Below are 23,496 nucleotides of genomic sequence, written 5' to 3' on the forward strand. Positions count from 1 at the left end.
ACAGAATGCTTGCTCCTCAGTACTGCAAGGAAAAATCAGCATTTAGATTAAAAGTTTTTTCAGCAAGGCAATTTTACTTTCTGCAGAAAGGGTGCTCCTTGCAGATGAAACAATGGCGACAGCACACCCGAACAAAGGAGGGAAGCAATTTTTATCCCTTGTGCAGCTTGTCCCTGCTACTGTGTCCTGTCTCCATTGGCTGGAGCTGGACCTCACAATTTAAATTAAAACCAACTGGCTAATAACTTAAAACTTTCCTAAATAGGGAAAGGCAATAGAGAACAAAGGAAAAGGGGAAGTTGCTTGCGAAAGTACTTAGAAAAGTAATATTTCCAAATAAGGAAGGGGCATAGGCTGTGAGCTGGAATGTGCCTGAGAGCATGTCCAGCACAAATATCTTGGTTAAAGTACAAGGACATAGAATATACTTATTCCCTTATATCTAACAGCTACATAGGATAGGGCTTAACAAAGAGTTTTTAGCACAAAGCAAAGAAGGCTTGAAGGAAGTTAGTCTTTAAGAGAAACTATTATTTCTAACACTTACAATTTATTCTTTAACAAGAAGGGAAACTTTGAAGAGGAAACTTTTTACTTTCTACAATTCTCTCCTCTTGATTTTATATTTTTCTTTAAACCTTTTTTTTTTTTTTTTTTTAACGTGTTTTGGCTTAGTTGTTTTGCTTGAGTTTTTAAAAGAAAAAGTTTCCTGATTGATGAAATGTGAGGGTAAAAGGGATAGCCAATCGAACTAGAGCACAAGTACTGCTTTAATTACTTGGCAGAGTGTCCAGCAAAGGTCCTTTATAATACTACCATACATCTGCTTGGGGATGAGTAAGGGTGGACTGATGGGTCAGCTTTTGGAAGTGCCTGACCTTACTGCAGCCTGGTAAGTCTCCAAGGAATGCCAAATGTTCCCCTTGTCATTGGAGACAAGAGATAAAATTGGTCTTGGAAGATGAAGGCTGAATGACCCTTGAGGACTGACCCCCACAGTACTGCACTTTAGGAAATAGCAGAGAGAGTCTGGCACAGTTTACTATCCTAGGCTGTAGGATCTTGAAAAAGAGCTACCATGCAGTCCATGTCTTGTCGATTAGAGGACCATCTGAGTGGAAAGGAGACAACCTGAGCTTCTGGGCTACCATGTGCACAAGCATAATAATTGCTTTTATTTACAGTGCAGAGGGAAAATTTAATCCATTTTAGCTAGGCATCTACATCCTGATAGCCTGTCTTAATTGCTATGGCTTGCCTTAGATATTTTATTTCTACTACAGAGACTTTGGTTTTGTCGCTATGTTTGGGAGAAGTGATTGATGGAGAGGTTGAAGGAGCAATAAAGCGTATTTTAAAAATTCCTTTAGGATCCTTTCCTGAAATGTCAGTTTCCGTATTATAAATACGACTTAATGAAAGGGAGGAGTTTTCAGATGTTGCAACAGTAAGCTGTATAGGATTACATTGGTTATGTTGACAGCTAGAAAGAGCAACTCTTGGTGAAATGGATATACAGTTTTAAGGACAAAGACCTCTGGAAGCAGTCCACCTTAGACTTTTAGTGTTCTATAGGATATTAGATCAAACAGAATATAGAGATTTTGTTTTAGAGGGACAAGAGTCCAGTTCCTACAACTTATATAGCTACTATTCTCTGGATTATTAGTATCCTTACAGGAACTTACATCTTTCTAAACTAAAGAAGTCCAAGAGGGACAGAGATATTTTTCTGAAGTAGTAAGCTGTCTTTGGTTATTTAAATCTTCACAAGATATAACTAAACAGGCATCACAAGTAATAACTTCAGGTGAGTTAGATCTAGTTACATGAATAATAACATGGGGAATAAAGGGAAGAAAAAGATAAAGCTTCTCTTAGCCTTAATTTGGTAGCGCTTGACCTTGGAACAATGGCTCATGATTTTGAAGGTGATGACACTTTCTTGACTCGGGTATGATATGTCCATCCTTTTTCTGCTGTGTGAACAGCAGTCTCCGTGGTTAGCAGCACAAGGTAGGGTCCTTCCCAGGCTGGCTCGAGTTTTTCTTCTTTCTATCCTTTGATGAGGACGTGCTTCCCAGGCTGCTGCTTGTGTACTGGAAATTCTAGGGGTGGTACCTGTGCTAAAAGATCTTTAGTTTGGAGAGAAGGGAAAGTGGAAGATAAACTAAGTATATAATTTCTGAGAAACTGATCTTTTGTTTTAAATGTGGGGGCATCAGCAGTGGAATGTAAGGTATCTTTTTTACTTTACTGTCCCTACTGCCTTTTTGCTAAGAAACTTCTTTTTCCTTATTTTTACTTATGTTGTTTCTGAGGGACCCTTTGGGGCTCCTTATTTTGTCAGAACTCTGCATATCCTGGGGCGTGAGGCACCAGCATGACGCTTCCCTCTCCATTCCAGCTCAGCACTGCCTAGGGCACGCTGCAGCCCCACCCCCTCTTAAGGTCTTGGCCTCCCTGTGGCCCTCACCGCTCCCACGCATTGGGGCCTTGGGTATGAGGGGCCTTGTGATTCACCCGACCACCCCTGGACCTTGCTCCTGCCCGAGCCCCTGCCATTTGGCCCCTGGCCTTGGGTTGGGCTGGGCTGGCTAATGGCTGCAGCGGCCCCCTCCCCTGCACAGCAAATATCTGTCTGTGGTTAGGTCCTCCAGCCAGCTCACACCACAGCCTCTCTAGGAGCTGCTGGAGGTGGAAACTCGTTGGCATTAAGCCTGAGCTTAGAGGGGCCCGGCCTAGGTTCTTTGATGCAGTTGGAACAAGATTTTTTTTTTTTAATAAGGTGTTCAGATAATATTTCTTTTTGGTTTAGTAATATTCCTTTTCCTTTTGAATTTTTTAGCACCTTTTTATAACCTTTTAATGTAGGTAAAAATACATATTCTTATGCCTCCTTATTTTACTACAAGTATATTTTACTTTCCCTACATACTCTGCACATAAACTGTTTAATTTTACATTCAAGATGCCTAAATACTTTTAAATTGTACAATATTTCTTGCATAAATTCTCTTTATAACTTTTTTGCAACTTTCACAATCACTGACATGCCTCAACTTTTTGACTACCTTTTGCCCTATTTCTCTCCCCAGTCTTACCTTCTGTGTCTTTCTCTGATCTCTGTCTCTTTCAAGTCTTTCACTTATTCTCTCCCTCTCTCTCTCTCTCATTTGGGCTCTTTTTCTGTCATCCCGTTTCCTCTTTCTCTTACACTTAGTCTTCTGCGCTGGGTGGGATCTGCGTGGCCACAGTCTGGGCCCTGGCCACCGCCAGCCTAGAAGCTCAGGAGGTGCCTGCCCCAAGTTGCATGAGTCATGCCCCTTCGCCTCCTTTGTTCTCCTCCTGGGGGCCGATCCCCACCCTCTTCTTCCATGCAGAGCCAGGCTGGGGAGAGGGACCCACCCTCTGGCGCGCCTAGCTGCCTGGCTGCGTGGCACAGGCTCCTGGCCCCAATGCCCTCATACTCCCCCACTCGGCTCCAACTTGCAGGCGTCCATGGCCAGCCGGCCTCCGAGGGTGGTGAGACACACCCGAGCAGCGAGCAGCGCACAAGGCGCGGGGCTCAGGGACCGGCAGGCTGGGTGGCTCTGGCTGTGCGGGAAGAGAGTGTCCCAGCCACCGCTGCTCTGCCAGGTGCTGCAACAATGTGGAGCCATACTCACCGCTCTCACTTTCTCTCTGACTTCCTTTCCTAGTTTCTCTTTCCTCTCTGCTGGTCCTTCCCTTGCCTCTTTCTTCTCCCAAGAAGAGGGGAAAGGGAAGTTATGAACATTTTTCCTATGACCGGAAGTTTGTGTGAGGTTCAATCTCCCCCAACGGGGATTTTTCACCTCTTTTTAACCTCCAAGACACCTCGACTAAGGAATACTTCACCCCCCAGGCCTCCCTGTGGCTTTTCTTTCCTTAGTCCTGACTATGGAATGCTTTACCTTGATATGTACCAACCAAAGAGCACTTCACCGCCCTGTGGCTTCTTTTTCCTTAGTCCTGACCACCAAAGGAAATATTTTACTGGCTCCCATGGCGTTTCCTTCCTTGGTCTGTGCAGAGTTGCCTGGTCCACATGGTATGTGAGGATCTTTTACTCCAGGTCACCAGCGGTTTCTTTCCGCATTGCTGAGACTCCAGTTTATTTGTCACACCTGGTGGGTCTCGATTCCTTAGCTGGAGGCCTCAGTAACAAGGCAGTGGGGCACCTTCCTCGTGAGAGAGGACCGGAGACCACCACCCGCCCCCCACTCCCGCCCCACCCCCAGAGGAGAATGGCTCCCCATACAGGCCACCACCATTGCTATAAGTAAAATGTTTATTTAGAAACAGAATGCTTGCTCCTCAGTACTGCAAGGAAAAATCAGCATTTAGATTAAAAGTTTTTTCAGCAAGGCAATTTTACTTTCTGCAGAAAGGGTGCTCCTCACAGACGAAACAATGGTGACAGCACACCCGAACAAAGGAGGGAAGCAGTTTTTATTCCTTATGCAGCTTGTCCCTGCTACTGTGTCCTGTCTCCATTGGCTGGAGCTGGACCTCACAATTTAAATTAAACTCTACTGGCTAATAACTTAAAACTTTCCTAAATAGGGGAAGGCAATAGAGAACAAAGAAAAAGAGGAAGTTGCTTGCGAAAGGACTTAGAAAAGTAGTAGTATTTCCAAATAAGGAAGGGGCATAGGCTGCGAGCTGGAACGTGCCTGAGAGCATGTCCAGCACAAATATCTTGGTTAAAGTACAAGGACATAGAATATACTTATTCCCTTATATCTAACAGCTACATAGGACAGGGCTTAACAAAGAGTTTTAAGGAGAGGAGGCTTGAAGGAAGTTAGTCTTTAAAAGAAACTATTATTTCTCACTTAACATTTATTCTTTAACAAGAAAGGAAATTTCGAAAAGGAAACTTTTTACTTTCTACAGGCTGATGAGTGCAGTTAATCCTCATTGTTATGAGCATCACTATTATCATAACTTGCAAGAGCCATGTGACAATATTTAGATGATTCTGGGTTCTTTTAAAGTACATACATACTCAGGATTCCTTTGGGAGGATGCAATTTCACATTTATATTAAAAACTGTCACTACCATACTCAGCTCTAATAATATTTGATATCACTTGGTAATAAAGGTTTGTCGGCTAGGCACAGTGGCTCACGCAGCACTTTGGGAGGCCAAGGCAGGCAGATCACGAGGTCTGGAGTTCAAGACCAGCCTGGCCAGTATGGTGAAACCCTGTATCTACTAAAAATACAAAAATTATCCGGGCATGGTAGTGGGCATGCTACTTGGGAGGCTGGGGCAGAAGAATTGCTTGAACCCAGGAGGCAGAGGTTGCAGTGAGCTGAGATCATGCCACTGCACTCCAGCCTGGGTAACAGAGCCAGACTCTGTCTCAAAAAAAAAAGGTAAATAAAAAATAAAGGTTTGTCATCATATACTCAAAAGTACTTCTGTTATTCAAATCTTCCTAACTGGGAGTTAGAACTATCTCTGATTCTGTTCTTGTAGTTGTCAGAGCATAAAATGCCCTTCCCACTCTTTCCTCATTTCCAGACTCCAAAGCCATCTCGTCCTCAAAGTCTGGCCCATCTACTTTGGACTACTGTTTTCTTACTGAGCACTGACAGTACCTTTTGTTCTCTCTCTCTTTTGGTAATATCTCTCTTTTGGTAATTCACTATACACTTTCTAGTATATTTAACTCCATAAAACGTAGTTCTCCACAAGACTATAACTGCCTTATGAACAGAGATCAACACCTGAGAATCTTCAGAGTCTCCTACTACATCATGTAAGAGCTCACTAAATGTTTGATTTAAATAACTAGGCTTAAGAATAATATATTGGCCGGGCGCGGTAGTTCAAGCCTGTAATCCCAGCCCTTTGGGAGGCTGAGGCAGGAGGATCACGAGGTCAGGAGATCAAGAACATCCTGGCTAACATGGTGAAACCCCATCTCTTCTAAAAATACAAAAACAAAAAATTAGCCGGGCGTGGTGGCGGGCTCCTGTAGTCCCAGCTACTCGGGAGGTTGAGGCAGGAGAATGGTGTGAACCTGGGAGGTGGAGCTTGCAGTGAGCCGAGATCGCACCACTGCACTCCAGCCTGGGTGACAGAGCAAGACTCTGTCTCAAAATAATAATAATAATAATAATAATAAACAGCAGCTAGTTTTGGAGAGTTTACTATATGCCACATCCAGTGCTAAATGCATACGTGGATTATCTTACTAAATTTTCTGAACTCTATAGAGTAAGTGCTATTATTTGAGAAAGAAAGTGAAGCTCAGAATAACTTGCTCAGGGTCATACAGCTAGTAAGTGGCAAAACCAGGGCCTGAATCCAGCAAAGCTCTTAACTACCTCAGAACACTGCACAGTTCCAGCCCTGCTATACTATAGTCCACGAATGATTTCGATTTCACTAAGTTAGCAGTTTGAATTTCAGCTGAGCAGAGACATTTTAGCTAAAAAGTAAAATTTTTAAAAGGATGAATTAAGAGAATTTCCCACAGACATCTTTATAATAAAACGAGGGGAAAAGCCTCCCATGTCCTATTTATGAAAGTGATATTTAGGTGTGGGTCACAATTTCGTCAAGAAGTGGCTTATGACAATACAGCTTTGGTTTAGATATTTAAATAGGACTCTTTCTCTGCCCCTAGGAGGACGTGGAAATGAAGGATGGATGTGATAACTGTCAATTCAGAACTCTGCAAAATGCCAGACTCAATTCTTGTTTTAAGAAGAGCCAGGGCTCTTGTTCCACCCTGGATTCTTCACACAAAACAGCACCATCCTCTGACCTCTTCACACAGAGCAAGCTTTACCCCACTACCCAAAGGGGAGTGCTGATCCACATGGTCTCCCCATCCCCGCTAGAAACTGATCCCAAACACCAGCCGCTGCACAGACGTAGGCTACTTTGGTCTGCAACCCCCAAACTTGGTAATACCTCATCAACCCGACCCCTCCCCAACATTCAAAATGCCCGGACCACCATCCGAAAGCCAGTCTCTTATACAAAGGAGAATCCCTGCCTACAAAGTAGTTTTCCACCTCCGACTCCTCCCCACAGCGAACAGCCCTTCTGGATCCAACTAACCCACCGACCCCAACAGGGCCCAGCACCCACAGGGTTCACAATCCAGAGGAGCTACAAGCCCTGTTACTCGCAAGTCTCGAGCGCCCAACTCCAACTGACCTTCCCTCTGCCAGAACAAGAACACCACGAGTACCCGCCGAGAGCGAACCTGGCTACACAAAGCCAGGCGCCCGACCAGAGGGACCCTCGGGGATGCCCTCCGCCCCTGGGGCTTCCCCGACCAGCCCCGCCGGGCGCCCCGCGCTCACCAGCTCTCCTCCCCCTCCTCCCAGCCTGACAGACGCTCCAGCTAGTCCAGCAAGCCGCCCTCCCCCGCCGCCAGCAAGGAGGTGGCGTCCCGCAGCTTCTGGTTACTCTTCCGCCTCGGGTACATACGGCCCCGCCGCACGACTCGGCGCTGAGGCCCAAGGGGAAGCCCCGAGGGGACCCCGCGCCGTAGGAGGGAGTGGAGGCGCTGGCGAACCACCCTGCCGGGCCGATGGAGCCGGGGCCCCGCACAGCGCGAGCGGCTCCTCAGCTGTTCGTGCTGCTTCCCCAGCTTCTTCACCGGCTCCTGCAGCTTCCGCACCTCTTGGTCCGCGTTCACGTTGGAGTTAACGTCCTCCATCCCGGCCCGGATGCCTCCGTCGCCCGCCGCCCACTCGCTCTCGCAGCAACAGGGAAAGAGCCGGAGGAAAGAGGCGTCCCCGCCGCTCACTCCAGCCGAAGCGCCCGCATGTAGCAGGACCAGGCCCCGCCGCCAGGGTCCCCCCAGCGCGGGTCCCGAAGTGCCGCTGGCGCCAGCCGAACCGCCTCCTCGGCGCCGGTCCGGGGTTCAGGGAGGCAGCACCAATATCTGCCCTCTGCCGCCATCGTCCCTCCGCCCCCCAAGGGTCGCCCCTGTAAGTGACCTCAAAGCGTCGGGGGTGGGCGTGGCCGCCGGCGGGCGTTGAGAGAACCCGGCGCAGAGAGGATCACCGAGCTCCCGACAGGGCGGGGCCAGGTGTGTGAGGGGCGGGGATTGGGCCAGGAGGGGCGTGTCCGGACTGCTGGCTGAAGTGGCGCGCTGCTGGACGCGCGACTAAAAGTCCCTGCGGTCCCGAAGGCGAGCAGAAGGTATGCCGCGAGCCGGGCCGAGGTGGTGAACATGGTCGGCTTGTGGTTCCCACGGACCAGTCCCGCCCGACTCCGGGCCGGATCTTGAGTGGGCACTCAACGGGGTCCGGGGAGAGACAGTTAACTTTGTTCAGCAAATATTTAACCGATGCCTACTTTTAATTAGAGATTGTCTCCGCTGGCGGGAGCCTCAGAGACAGCCTGTGTCCTCTTTCTTCACCTGAAAGAAACCCAAATTTCAGACAATTAAGAGAGGTCTAAGTTAAAAATAATAAATATAATTTCTTCCTACTGGCCAGATACTATGCTAAGCCCTTTTTTTAATTATTATTTTTTATTTTTGTCGCCCAGGCTGGAGTGCAATGGCGCGATCTTGGCCAGTTGGATCGAGTATTTTCCTAGCTATACAGACCTAGTCAAAGAACGTATTTGTTTGCCAACGTAATTGTCAAGTAATATATATTGTCTGTATAATGGACATCTAAAAATCATTGCTGTTTCTGACCAGTCTAAACTTGTTGCCAGAGGGTTGAAAATCATGACTACTGGCCAGTCACGGTGCCTCACGGCTGTCTGTAATCCCAGCACTTTGGGAGACCGAGGTGGGCAGATCACAAGGTCAGTAGATAGAAACCATCCTGGCCAACATGGTGAAACCCCATCTCTACTAAAAATACAAAAATTAGCTGGGCGTGGTCGCGCACACCTGTAGTCCCAGCTACTCAGGAGGCTGAGGCAGAAGAATCTCTTGAACCCAGAAGACAGAGGTTGTAGTGAGCTGAGATTGCGCCACTGCACTCCAGCCTGGGGACAGAGTGAGACTCCGTCTCAAAAGAAAAAAAAAGACTACTTCATGTATAGAAGTTTTCACTGGCATTTAATGCTTTGTGAAATAGATTCCAACTAGTCAGTGTCTGTAAGGAGAACCCTTCCAATATACTCCTTGAAAAGAATAGTTCACTGGACATATGAAGTTAGCACTAATGTTTGGAGCAAGAAGAGCTTGTTGTAGTGTGGAACAATGAATTAAGAATCAGAAAGCCTGATGTTGGGATCTAGCTGTAGCATAAATGTGCTTGACCCTGATCACTGGTCTCTTAATCTCTGGTCCTTAACTTACTTTAGAATATGTGAGTTGGAGGATCTCCAATATTTCTTCCAGGACCAAAAAGTAAAGGATTCTGATGAGTCCTCATGGTTGCAAAACATAAGAGTAAATATACTTAAATATATAGAGAAGTTCATAGTAGATAGATATACTTGGATTTTTTAATTCAGTTGCCTTACTCAATATGTTACCTTTTTCACTCGATAAATATTGAGCTTCTACCATGTGGCAGGCACCAGTCTAGGTATTTGGATGTTTAATAGGCCTTGTAAGTACAAGACAACTTTCATGGGTTTTTTTTTGTTTTTTTGGGGGTGAGGACAGAGTCTCACTCTATTGCTAGACTGGAGTGCAGTGGTGCGATCTCGGCTCACTGCAACTTCCAACTCCAAGGTTCAAGCTATCCTTCTGTCTCAGCCTCCCGAGTAGCTGGGATTACAGGCACGCACCACCACGCCTGGCTAATTTGTATTTTTAGTAGAGATGGGGTTTCACCATGTTGGCCAGGATGGTCTTGATCTCCTGACCTTGTGATCTGCCCGCCTTGGCCTCCCAAAGTGCTGGGATTACAGGCGTGAGTCACCGTGCCTGGTGACAACTTTCAACTCAAACCCACAGACACACACACCCTCAAGTCTGCTGGTCCTGTAGTTTTCACCATTCCAGTAAATGGCAGCTCTTTTCTTCTAGAAAAGAGCTTTTTTGGCCTTCCAAAGTGTTGGGATTACAGGTGTGAGCCACTGCGCCCGACGTACCAAATCCATTCTTTAAGCAAGTCATGCTGGCTCTGCATTCAAAATATGTCTGATTATTTCCCAGTACCCCCACTGCTGCAACTGTAATTCAAATCACCATCTTCTCTTGCCTAGATTACAGTGGTACTGTTTTAATGAGCTATTCCACTTTGCTACTTACAGTCTCTTGTGTACACGGCAACCAGATGATCCTTTGTGTACGTCACATCAGGTTACTCTCCTGCTCAGAATCCTCCAGTTGCTTCCCAGTGTATTTCAGAGTCTTTTCCCTGGCCTATAAGGCTCTAGATACTTGGCACCTTCCGCAAGTATCTCATTAAACCACTCTTCCCCTTCTCACTGTATCACACTGGCCTTCCCGATGTTCTTCAAACAAGCCAAGTGTGTTTCTATTTTAGGAACTTTGCACTTGCTTTTCCATCTATCTAGCATCTATTCTTCCTCCACGTTGTCAGGTGACTGACTCCCTCACTTCATTCAGGTCTCTGCTCAAATATCACCTAAGTTCACTATCCTCGTTATGCTGATTCTCCATAAAATAGCATCCCTATACCCCATCCTCTTAATCCTGTTCATTTTTCCTCAGACATTTCTTTCTTTCTTTCTTTCTTTCTTTCTTTCTTTCTTTCTTTCTTTCTTTCTCTCTCTCTCTCTCTCTCTCTCTTTCTTTCTTTCTTCTTTCTTTCTTTCTTTCTTTCTTTCTTTCTTTCTTTCTTTCTTTCTTTCTTTCTTTCCTGCCTGTCACTCCCCAATAGAATGTGAACTTCATGAGAACGGAGTTCAGTTACATCCCCAGTGCCTACAACAGGGCCTAGGACATGCTAAGTGCTCAATACATGTTTTTTGAATGAGTGAGTGAATGGATTTAGGTTAAGTGAAGGCTCCTAAAAGAGAATTTCAGATGTGGTTATATCTCCAGTCATCGAAGGGGAAATTTGCAATTATTTTGAATGGCTGACTTTTTTTTATTTTGAATCAGAATTTCGCTCTTGTCACCCAGGCTGCAGTGCAATAGCACAATCTCGGCTCACTGCAATCTCCATCTCCTGGGTTCAAGCGATTCTCCTGCCTCAGCCTCCATAGTAACTGAGATTACAGGCGCCCACCACCACGCCTGAGTAATTGTTGTATTTTTAATAGAGACGGAGTTTCACCATGTTGGCCAGGCTGGTCTCAAACTCCTGACCTCAGGTGATCTGCCTGCCTCGAATTCCCAAAGTGTTGGGATTACAGGCGTGAGCCACTGCGCCTGGCCAAATGATTAATGGTTGACTTTTTTTGGTTTGTTTTTTGAAATGGAGTCTCGCTTGCTCTGTCGCCCAGGCTGGAGTACAGTGGTGTAATCTCAGCTCACTGCAACCTCCGCCTCCTGGGTTCAAATGATTCTCCTGCCTCAGCCTCCCGAGCAGCTGGGATTACAGGCATGTGCCACCATGCCCAGCTAATTTTTGTGTTTTTAGTAAAGACGGGGTTTCACCATCTCGACCAGGCTGGTCTTGAACTCCCAACCTTGTGATCCACCCACCTCAGCCTCCCAAAGTGCTGGAATTACAGGCGTGAGCCATCACACCCAGCCGGTTGACTTTTACAATTATATTTTCCCCTTCCAAAAGAGCAGCATGTCATATTATATATGTTGTCTTTAAAACTAGGTCAGTCTCCACCTCCTGAGAGCCAGCATCCCTTAAGAGTTGCTGAGGAGGGCCAGGTGCGGTGGCTCACGCCTGTAATCCCAGCACTTTGGGAGGCTGAGGCCGGCGGATCATGAGGTCAGCAGATCGAGACCAGCCTGGCTAACACAGTGAAACCCCATCTCTACTAAAAACACAAAAAATTAGCCGGGCATGGTGGCGGGTGCCTGTAGTCCCAGCTACTCAGGAGGCTGAGGCAGGAGAATGGCGTGAACCCGGGAGGCGGAGCTTGCAATGAGCAGAGATCACGCCACTGCCCTCCAGCCTGGGTGACAGAGCAAGACTCCATCTCAAAAAACAAACAAAAAGAGTTGCTGAGGAGAGAGTATGAGGACAAGAATATTTCCTTTCTATCCTTAACCTTGGCAGGATCTTCCTCTTTCAGGTTAACTATGATACCCTGTCCTCTCTGGTGACTCAGAAGTGTTACAGCATTTTTTTAAAGTCACTCTAAATGTGACTGTTATATAGATACAAGAACTGTTATATAGATACAGAGCTGGTAGGTGTCTGAAGTATGCATCACAGTTAGCCCAACTAGCTTTTCAGGTGTTGTATTTTATGATAACCTTGCTTTCTTACTGAAAGAGGGACTTTCTTCTTTTCTAAGCAGGTGTGGCCATTTTCATGACTTGCTCCTACATGCATGTTAGCTCTTAGCAAAATTCCTGACAAAGTGGAAAATATTACAAGCCACTAAAAGCGTTTAGAATGAAAAACTATTCGTCAGTGGCTTAAAGATATTTAGCCATTCTAGGCCGGGCGCGGTGGCTCACGCCTGTAATCCCAGCACTTTGGGAGGCCGAGGCGGGCGGATCACAAGGTCAGGAGATCGAGACCACAGTGAAACCCCGTCTCTACTAAAATACAAAAAATTAGCCGGGCGCGGTGGTGGGCACCTGTCATCCCAGTTACTCGAGAAGCTCAGGTAGGAGAATTGCTTGAGCCCAGGCAGTCTGCAATGAGCCATGATTATGCCACTGCACTCCCAGCATGGGTGACAGAGCAAGACCCTGTCTCAAAAAAAAAAATTTTTTTAAATATAGTAAGTGAAAGAAATCAGACACAAAAGGCCACGTATTGTATGATCCCATTTATATGAAATGTCCAGAGCAGGCAAACCCATAGAAACAGAAGGTAGATTAGTGGTTGCCTGGGGCAACTGGTAGAACTGGGGTACAGGATTTCTTTTTGAGTTGATGGAAATGTTCTAAAGTTAGAGTGTGGTGATAGTTGCACAACTCTTGACTATACTAAAAACCACTGAATTGAACATTTTAAAAGGGAGTTTAATGTTATGTGAATTATATCTTCCTAAAATAAAAGAGATAAAAGAAAATATACATTGTAGGGAGGAATGCAATAAACATAAACCAAAAACAAACTTTGGGTACCTACAGGGAAAGGGTGAGAGCTGGGTGGAAAGAATGGGAGGATGGGAATGGAGTAGCAGTGATGAGGAGAGAGTAGCATTTCTCCTGTTGTAGTTTTGTATATAGTTCTGACTCAGAACCATGGTAATGTTTCACATACACACATACAGTCAACCAGGGTGTGGAGGCAAGCCAAAATAGAATGCAAGCAGAAAAAAAAAATGTGTTATAAATGACTAACATCACCATCACAAAGTGGGTGGAGAAGAAAATCACTCACTTAAGTAATTTAGGAAACTTTTATTTTGACTATGTCATAAGACCAAAGACAAAAACACTTCATACAAATATTGTCCTCTAGTTAGTACATTTGTTTTTCACAGGGGTATAAATTAGCAAGTGTGAATCTACCGTGTCTGTATCTGTGTATCATTGAACAAATAAGTAAAGTTGTTGTGACTAATGACAATCAGGATTCTCCCTGTTGGAAACACAAGTTATAAATAAGAAAAGGGGGAAGGCTAGAATGACCTCTGTTGTTTTGGATTAGAATCAGAGGTGTCAATCCGAGGTATGAGCACATGGTTTTTAGTGTACATACACAGATAGATATGGCAGGAACCCGCATCCAGGAACAGAGCCCTATGCTCCTCCCTCAGAATGAATGGAGACCAGAAATCACATGTTTATGCCCAATAAAAGCGGGATTTCTTTCAGCACTTTTCCCAGATCTTTGGGGTGCTGAATGAGGATGAGATGGGGCACCCAGAGACAGGAGATGCTATTGTCCGGCTCAAGGTGGTCCTGGAGTACAATACCATTGGAGACAAGTATCACCGGGGTTTGACAATGCTAGTAGTGTTCCTGGAGCTGATGGAGCCAAGGACACAGGATGCTGATAGTCTCCAGCGGGCCCTGAATGTAGGCTGGTGTCTGGAACTGCTGCAAGCTTTCTTCCTGGTGACAGATGACATCATGGATTCATCCCTCACCCGCTGGGCACAGATCTGCTGTTATCAGAAGCTGGATGTGGGGTAGGATGCCATCAATTATGTTATCCTTCTGGAAGCATGTCTCTACTACCTGCTGAAGCTCTATTGCTGAGAGCAGCCCTATTACCTGAACCTGATCAAGCTCTTCCTACAGATTTTCTATCAGACTGAGATTGGGCAGCCCTGGACCTCGTTGCAGCCCCCTAGGACAATGTGGATTTTGGCAGATTCACTGAAAAGAGGTACAAATCTATTGTCAAGTACAAGACAGCTTTCTACTCCTACCTTCCTGTAGCTGCAGCCATGCACATGGCAGGAATTGATGGCGAGAAGGAGCACGCCAATGCTTAGTAGATCCTACTGGAGATGGGAGAGTTTTTTCAAATTCAGGATGATTATCTTGACCTCTTTGGGGACCCCATTGTGACCGGCAAAGTTGGCACTGACATCCAGGACAACAACCTGCTGGCTGGTGGTTCAGTGTCTGCAATGGTCTACTCTGGAACAGTACCAGACCCTGAAGGAAAATTACAGACAGAAGAAGGTCAAGAAGGTAGTCCGAGTGAAGGCACTGTATGAGGAGTTGGATCTGCCGGCTGCATTCTTGCAGTGTGAGGAAAACGGCTACAGCCACATTATGGGTCTCATTGAACAGTACGCAGCGCCCCTGCTCCCAGCCATCTTTCTGGGGCTTGCGCGCAAAATCTACAAGCAGAAAAAGTGACCTAGAGACTGCACGGATGGGGAGAGGAGTTACTCAATAAATAAATTATTGTGTTAAAAAAAAAAAGATACAAAATACATAGAAATATCTTTATTTACATTTTTTCCCTATATTTTATTAACTAGTTCTGTTTGTGAGAGGACCTAGAAGCAATTATACACCAGTAGCAATGAATTCTAACATCAAGATCTTGGTTCCTTAATATCATTTTCCAATTAAAAAAAAAAGAGCTTCTTGGAGAAATGACTGATTCTAGAGTTGGGGCCAGTGAAAATCAGCCGAGACTGGAGCATCTATCTTGTGGTGCCGCAAAGCAAGGACATGCTCTGAAAGGAAGGAAGCGTGACAAAAGGGAGCCAGGAGCTGAATCGGGGTTCCCAATGGCTAATGCTTGGACAATCTGAGCAACAAAATAATGATAATCTTACATCATAACCCATAAAATAAATATCCATAGTGCACACTGATATGAATAAATAGGAGAGAAGAGATATGCTTCCTTGTCACGTAATTCCAGTTAATAAATGTGGAAGGAATAATGGAAATGGAAAATCACCATGAAGCAAACATTGCAGTTATAATTGTTGCAGATGAAAACTATTGATGGATGCTAAGCTTATTAGGTGGAAGAATGAGAAACATCGTAATCTCAAAAACATCATAATCTCAAAAATATATCCCCACAAGAAACTTAATGGTGGAGAAACCTAGCAGACACCACCTTAACCGAGTAGTCAACGTTAGCATTACCAGTAAGATGACATATGTTCCCCCCAGTATGATGCACTGGAAAGGACGCAGATTTCTGTTGTAGTCCTGCAGGAAATGTATAACCTCAATCTAATCATGAGAAACCATCAAACCCAAACTGAGGGACATTCTACAAAATGCCAGACTAGTACTCTTCTGAAGTCCCAAAGTCATGAAAGACAAAAGACTGAGGAATTGTCACAGCTTTAAGGAGACATGACACCTAAATTACATGGTCTGTTTTCGATTTTGGACTGGAAAAGGACATTAGTGAGAAAACTGGGGAATACCAGTAAGATTTGTAGATTGGTTAATCATACTGTATCAATGTTAGTTTCCTTGTTTGGATAGTCGTACTATGACCATGTAAGATGTTAATGTTGGTGGCAGCTAGGTGAAGTACTATTTTTGCAACTTTTCTGTAAAACTAAAATTAGTGCAAAATAAAAGTTCAAAACAAATTTTTAACTGTTAAATAAACTGTGAAAGCGTGTGATAGGAGAGACCATCCTGTGAAAAACATGGAAATTTTAGTTGACCCTATGTGTTCCGTCAAAAAACATGTAGCTGGGCACAGTGGCTCATGCCAGTAATCCCAAAACTTTTGCAGGCTGAGACAGGAGGATCGCTTGAGCTCAAGAGCTCCCGACTGGCCTGGGCCACAAAGCAGGATCTCCATATCTACAAAAAAAATTTAACGTTAGCCAGTTGTGGTAGCATTCACCTGTGATCCCAGCTACTCGCGAGGCTGAGGCAGGAGGATCACTTGAGCCCAGGAGGTTGAGGCTGCTGTGAGCCATGACTGCACCACTGCACTCCAGTCTGAGTGACAGGTGCTTTATTCACTAGAACTCCCCCTAGGAAAGTACCATGTGTATGAGTTCTTTTTTTAAGAAGTACTTCTGGAAGTCACTTGGGGTAGAGAGCTGGAAGCCAAAATGATAAAACATGGTCCCTCAACTGCTGTACATAAGATGACTACAGGACTTAAAGTTGCTTCTCAAAGGGAAGAGTGGAGAGAAATCACTCAAACACAAAGAAAAGATTGTGGGGATAAGAAGGCTAGTTTCTCCTGCATTGGAGGGAGAGGAGAGAAGGGGAAAGTCCCTGGAAACAACACAGCCAGGAAGAGAAACTTTGAAGAATAAAAATGTCTAAGAGTAATTTTTTTTTCCAGTTATATCTTATGTGGCCTTTCACCTCTCTCCCCGACAAAATATTCAGTGGTCCTTATTGCACAGTTGTGTGAGTGGATTCTTGTGGGTAAACATAAGGCTGATTAGCATGGGACAAAATTTAAAAACTGGAAGATGAGCCTGGGTGCGGTGGCTCACGCCTGTAATCCCAGCACTTTGGGAGGCTGAGGCGGGCGAATCACAAGATCAGGAGATCGAGACCATCCTGGCTAATACGGTGAAACCCCATCTCTACTAAAAATACAAAAAATTAGCCGGGCATGGTGGTGGGCGCCTGTAGTCCCAGCTACTCAGGAGACTGAGGCAGAAGAATGGCGTGAACCTGGGAGGCAGAGCTTGCAGTGAGCTGAGATCATGCCTCTGCCCTCCAGCCTGGGTGACAGAGTGAGACTCTGTCTTTAAAAAACAAAACAAAACAAAACAAAACTGGAGGATGAGAGGAGAATGGGCATCTGGACTAGAATAAGGCCAGTGATAATCGGTACCATTTTTGAGTTTACTAAATGCCAGGTGCCATGTTAAATTTCTTATGTACTTTCTATGTTCCTCAAAACGAACCACAAAGTACATATTATTACAGTATTTTTATAGAAGAGGAAACAGGTTTGGAAATCGTAGGTGTCTTTCCTAGCTCATGTAGGTACTATATGAAGCTTATCAGATTCTAACTCAGGATCTCCAAAACTGGCACTAAACTGCACCTCCTCCTCTGTCACAGCACTGTTTCATTAGCTCTGTAGCTCTGTTCTTGTTCTTCCTGTGGAGTATGAGATGGGCCCATGTTCTGTACTCACCTGTATCTTCACTGCTCAGCACCGGGCCTGATGTGGAAGGGATGCACGGCAGATAGTTGCTGAGTCTGTGAGGGAAGGCTGTGTCATGTGACAACGAGGTGGGAAGAGCAACTTATTAAGCTAATAAATAACCGCTGCCGTTTGTTGGAAGCCCAGATCAAGAGAAGAAACCCCATTGTACTCTTCTGATGGAGTTACAGCTGAAGCCCTGCACCACACTTTAAGGGTGGCATGGCAACCTCAGCTCGGGGTGGTAGGTAGTCATTATAGAAATTTAAAAGAAAAGCCACAGTGTCACCAGGGAAAACCCAGTAACCAACTGCCATGCGGTCTCACTGGTTGTGCTTGGGAAGTACTACCATTAATCAATGTATAAACCAAGTGTGAATTTGCAGGAAGAAAGAAAATTATCATGCAAATGATATTATAGCCAGACTGCACAGAGCATTCTCTCCATTTAGATAGATCAGGAAGTTGCTGGTGACCCCTCCTTCCCCCGTTCCACCATCACCCCACCCCCATTCCAAGGAAATGACTTTTCAGCTGAAATCACAAGGCTAAGTATGCATTCATTAGTTGAGAGAGTGAGTGAGAACAGGCAAGAGAGAAAAACTAGAAAATTTTTCATAAATAAACAACTGTATATACAAAGGTTCTAAAGGAAAACATGGCATGATATTTGAGAGGAATTGAAAGGTGGCCACAATGGCTAATCAACCAAGAGCCAAGAGGAGAGAGACATGAGATGAAGCTGAAGAACCAGGGTCCAGATGACATGAGCTTGTATTTTGTTTGTCTGGTGTTTTTTTTTTTTTTTTTTTTTTTGAGACGGAGTCTCGCTCTGTCACCCAGGCTGGAGTGCAGTGGCATGATTTCAGCTCACTGCAACCTTTGCCTCCCAGGTTCAGGCAATTCTTCTGCCTCAGCCTCCCAAATAGCTGGGATTACAGGTTCCCGCCACCATGCCCGGCTAATTTTTTGTATTTTTAGTAGTGATGGGGTTTTGCCATGTTGGCCAGGCTGCTCTCGAACTCCCGACCTCAGGTGATCTGCCCGCCTCAGCCTCCCAAAGTGCTGCGATTACAGGCATGAGCCACTGAATCTAGCCAGTGTCTGTTGTTTGTGTGTGTTTTGGTTTTTTTTTTTTGTTTTTTTTTTTTTGAGACGGAGTCTCGCTGTGTCGCCCAGGCTGGAGTGCAGTGGCAGGATCTCGGCTCACTGCAAGCTCCGCCTCCCGGGTTCACGCCATTCTCCCGCCTCAGCCTCCGAGTAGCTGGGACTACAGACGCCCGCCACCACGCCCGGCTAGTTTTTTGTATTTTTAGTAGAGACGGGGTTTCACCATGTTAGCCAGGATGGTCTCGATCTCCTGACCTCGTGATCCACCCGCCTCGGCCTCCCAAAGTGCTGGGATTACAGGCTTGAGCCACCGCGCCCGGCCGTTTGTTTTGTTTTGAGATGGAGTCTCACTCTGTCACCCAGACTGAAGTGCAGTGGCACCATCTCAGCTCACTGCAACATCTGCCTCCTGGGTTCAAGTGATTCTCTTGCCTCAGCCTCCCAAGTAGCTGGGATTACAGGCACCTGCCACCACGCCCTGCTAAATTTTTGTATTTTTTTTAGTAGAGACGAGGTTTCACCGTGATAGCCAGGATGGTCTCTATCTCCTGACCTTGTGATCTGCCTGCCCCTGCCTCCCAAAGTGCTAGGATTACCAGTGTGAGCCACCAAGCCCAGCCGTCTGTTTGTTTTTTAATGAACATTTTGGAAAAATTTGAAATTCACATAAAAGTTGCAAAGATAATACTAATAGTTCCCACATATCCTTTATCCAGTTCCCCCTAATGTTAGGATCTTACATTACCATGGCACATTTAACAAAACTAAGAAACACTGATATATTACTATTAAATAGACTCCAAACGTTTTTTACTGGTTTTTCCAGTGATATCTGTGATATCTATTTTCTGTTCTAGGATCCAATCCAGGATACCACACTGTGTCTCTATAGACCCCTCTTTTTTTTTTTTTTTTTTAGTTGAAGTCTCACTCCGTCGCCCAGGCTGGAGTGCAATGGCACTATCTGGGCTCAGTGCAACCTCTGCCTCCCAGGTTCAAGCGATTCTCCTGCCTCAGCCTCCTTAGTAACTGGGATTACAGGCATGTGCCACCATGCTGGCTAATTTTTGTATTTTTAGTAGAGACGGAGTTTCACCATGTTGACCACGCTGGTCTTGAACTCCTGACCTTGTAATCCGCCCGCCTCGGCCTCCCAAAGTGCTGAGATTACAGGTGTAAGCCACTGTGCCCGACCTATAGGCTCCTCTTAAATGTGAAAATTTCCTCAGACTTTTTGTTTTTGATGACCTTGACAGTTTTGAGAAATACTGGTTGGATATTTTGTAGAATGTCCCCAAATTTATGTTTGATGTTTTCCTGGGATTATGGGTTTTGGGGAACCAATACCACAAAGATTAAATGCCTTTTCATCACATGATATCAAGGTGTGCTATCAACTTATCACCTTAACCTTGATCACCTGGCCCAGCTAATTTTTGTATTTTTAGTAGAGACGGGGTTTCACCATGTTGCCCAGGATGCTCTCGATCTCCTCACCTCGTGATCTTCCTGCCTTGGCCTCCCAAAGTGCTGGAATTAATCAAATGATTTTTAAGCAGTATTGTGACATCAGATTTCCTTTTTAAGATTAATATGCTGGCTGTATCGAATGTACCAAATGGAGACAGGAGTAGATACGGATACATCAGTAAAAAGGTTGCGGCTGGGGCCAGGCGCAGTGGCTCACGCCTGTAATCTCAGCACTTTGGGAGGCCGAGGCGGGTGGATCACGAGGTCAGGAGATCAAGACAAGTTTGACCAACATGGTGAAACCCCGTCTCTACTAAAAATACAAAAAAAAATTAGCCGGGCGTGGTGGCAGGTGTCTGTAGTCCCAGCTACTTGGGAGGCTGAGGTGGGAGAATAGCTTGAACTCAGGAAGCGGAGGCTACAGTGAGCTGAGATCTCGCCACTGCACTCCAGCCTGAGCAACAGAGCAGGACTCCACCTCAAAAAAAAAAAAAAAAAAAAAAAAAAAAATGTTCTATCAGTGGTACGCATAAAAGTTAAGAATGAGAAAAGTGGGTAGATTAAGAGGCATTTAACAAGTAAAACTGTCAGGATTTGTCCATTTTTAGTTGAATAGAAGGAAGAAAGAAGGTTTGAGAATGACTGCCAGGAACCAAGTTTCTGGTTGAGAAGCTGATTGGATATCAACAAGGGTGAAAGCAAAAGTACACTGAAGAGGCAGGCAGAGCAGCCTGAGGACTTGCTGTTGGAGGCAACCCCAGCGCTATGGAGGAAGAAGAATGCTGTGGGTCAGATGCCCCTGCGGAATTCCGGAGGCATCGATTTTCTGTGTATCCATATCTACTCTGATGATTCTGCACCCTGGACAGAACCCTTTAAAAATAAAACACCCCTGTCCAGTTAGGTAAAGCTTTGATTCCCTTGAGGGAAAAGTCTTCCTCATTTGCTCGAAAATCCTTGAGAGTAACAACAATGTAGTATTCATACTCTGCATTTCCATCAAGGATTGTACTTTCAAAGCACCAGCACTTGTACATGCAACACTAGGTGTGAAGTTCATTATGGTTTTGAGTCCCCAGAGAGCTCTGTGGACATTTCACCAATTTTGTTTAAGCCTCAGTAGCCATATTACCAAGGCAGAGATCAAGATCCTAAAAAAAAGACTCAGTAACATAAGAGGTTTCAGATATTGGGAAGAGAGAGTGTGGTTGACACCGCAGGGAAGCTTCTTGAGCAAGGGAAAGATGAAGTCAAGCTGTTCACAGGGAAGTAAATTGTGAAAGTCCTTGGAGCCCATTTTAAGAACTTGGACTATTTCTCTGTGTGCAGCAGAAACCACTGAGTTGTGAACGGAGAGGGAACACAAGTGATCTTACGTTTTGAAGGATCCTTCTGACTGCAGGTTGGGAACAAATTGCAGAGGAGCAAGGAAATAAGCCAGACGACCAGCTAGGAGATCACTGCAAAATCTGTACAAGGGACTTCAAGTGGCTTGAGTCAGGATAGCAGTTAGTTTAATAAGTAATTTTTATATATTAAATTATATATATTAATTTTTATATAACATAATTTATATGTTAATTTATATATAAGTATACATAATTTATATATAAGCATGCATATAATTAAATATATAAATTATATATAATTATATATATATAATATACATATATTTTGAGACAGAGTCTTACTCTTGTCACCAGACTGGAATGCAGTGGTGTGATCTCAGCTCACTGCAACCTCCACCTCCTGGGTTCAAGCGATTCTCCTGCCTCAGCCTCCTGAGTAGCTGGGATTACAGGCACGTGCCACCACGCCCAGCTTATTTTTTATTTTTAGTAGAGATGGGGTTTCACTATGTTGGTCAGGATGGTCTCAATCTCTTGACCTCGTCATCCGCCCGCCTCGGCCTCCCAAAGTGCTGGGGGTGAGGGCATGACCCACTGTGCCTGGCCCTGGATGTATTTTGATGAAAGAACCACACAGTTTTGCCTGATGGACTGAATGCGTATAGTGAAAGAAAGAAAAGAGTCAGTGGGTCCAGAGGATTTCCACCTTTAGTGGGTAAAAAGATGGAAATGCAATTAACTAAGATGGTGAAAGATTCAGGGGTTAGAGGTTCAGATATTCAGATTTAGACAGTAAATCTGAAGTGCTTGTTAAACATCCAAATAGACATCAGGTCAGCAATTGGATATTTGAGTCTGGAGTTGAAGGGAGAGGTCTTGTCTGGAGATATGATTTTGGGAGTCATCAGCACATGGTGGATCGTAAAAGCCTTGCTACTGAAAGAGATATCTAGCACCTGAAGGCAGGTAAGGAAAAGAAGTAAGCCAAAAACTAGCCAGGGCACTCCAATATTTAGAGTTAGAGAGTTTAGCTTGGGGAGATGAGGAAGATTCATCAAGGGAAGCAGAGTAATCAGTGACATGGGAGGAGAACCAAGACAGAGTAGTGTCCCAGAAGTCAAATTAAAATATGTAGAAAGTCATATAAAAGTCATATAAAAATAAAAGAAAGTCAGATTAAAAAAAAAGTCTACATAAAATATGTAGAAAGTCACTGTGTCGAATGTCACATCAAGGAAGTTGAGGACTGAGAATTCATCCCTGAACTTAGTAGTGGGGATGAGAGTCTGTCTGATTGATACATGTTCAAGAGACAATGAGAGGAGAGGAATTGGAGACAGCAAGTATTATAGACAGCTCTTTTGAGGATTTTTTCTATGAAGGGAAGCAAAAAAATAGGGTAGTCACTGAGAGACTGTGTGTTTGGTTTTTTGTTTGTTTGTTTTTTACCATAGGAGAAACTATAGCAAGATCAGGTGCTAATAGAACTGGTCCATTAGAGATGGGAAATTGTATGATGCAGAGTACTTTCCTCCTGCAGAGGAAATAAGAAAAAGGTCTAACACGCAAATGTAGGGGTTGGCCTTAGAATAACTGATTCACCATAATAGCAGGAAGGGAAAATGAACCAGTGTAGATGCAGCAGGGGAGGTAGATATGGCAGAGAGAGGATGTAGAAGTTCTCAGTGAAATAGGAAGCAAGGTCAATGGAAATGAGGTTGTGTCAAAATAATTGTGTTGCAAGAGTTTATAATACTAAACTCTCTATATACATTCTTCTGTTGCTCAAATAGCCTAGTCATCCACCTCCTACTTTAAAACAGTGTAAGGAATCATGGGTCATGGTGTGGATCTCACATGAGCTGGTCAGGCTTAGCTTTTAAGGCAATAAATTGTAGCCCTAGGCTCAGTCAGCTGTCTTGAAAATGCTGCCTCTAGTCATAAGGCAGATGAATCCACAAAAACCCAAACTGT

At 44.8% G+C, this 23,496-nt stretch overlaps 1 protein-coding gene and 2 pseudogenes across 2 annotated transcripts in view; 2 read left to right on the forward strand and 1 right to left on the reverse strand.

Annotated features, from left to right (window-relative positions):
- BCL2A1 (BCL2 related protein A1) overlaps window positions 1-23,496 on the reverse strand; it is a 55,971-nt gene that overhangs the window by 16,858 nt on the left and 15,617 nt on the right. The gene's annotated exons all lie outside the window — the stretch shown is intronic.
- Window positions 6,992-8,222, forward strand: LOC112627800 (annotated as a pseudogene). The gene has a single exon (XR_003120227.1). The product of XR_003120227.1 is annotated as a basic salivary proline-rich protein 2-like (transcript).
- On the forward strand, window positions 13,771-14,844 carry LOC112627803 (annotated as a pseudogene).

Source organism: Theropithecus gelada, chromosome 7a, assembly GCF_003255815.1.
Source record: "Theropithecus gelada isolate Dixy chromosome 7a, Tgel_1.0, whole genome shotgun sequence".
NCBI classification, from domain to species: domain Eukaryota; kingdom Metazoa; phylum Chordata; class Mammalia; order Primates; family Cercopithecidae; genus Theropithecus; species Theropithecus gelada.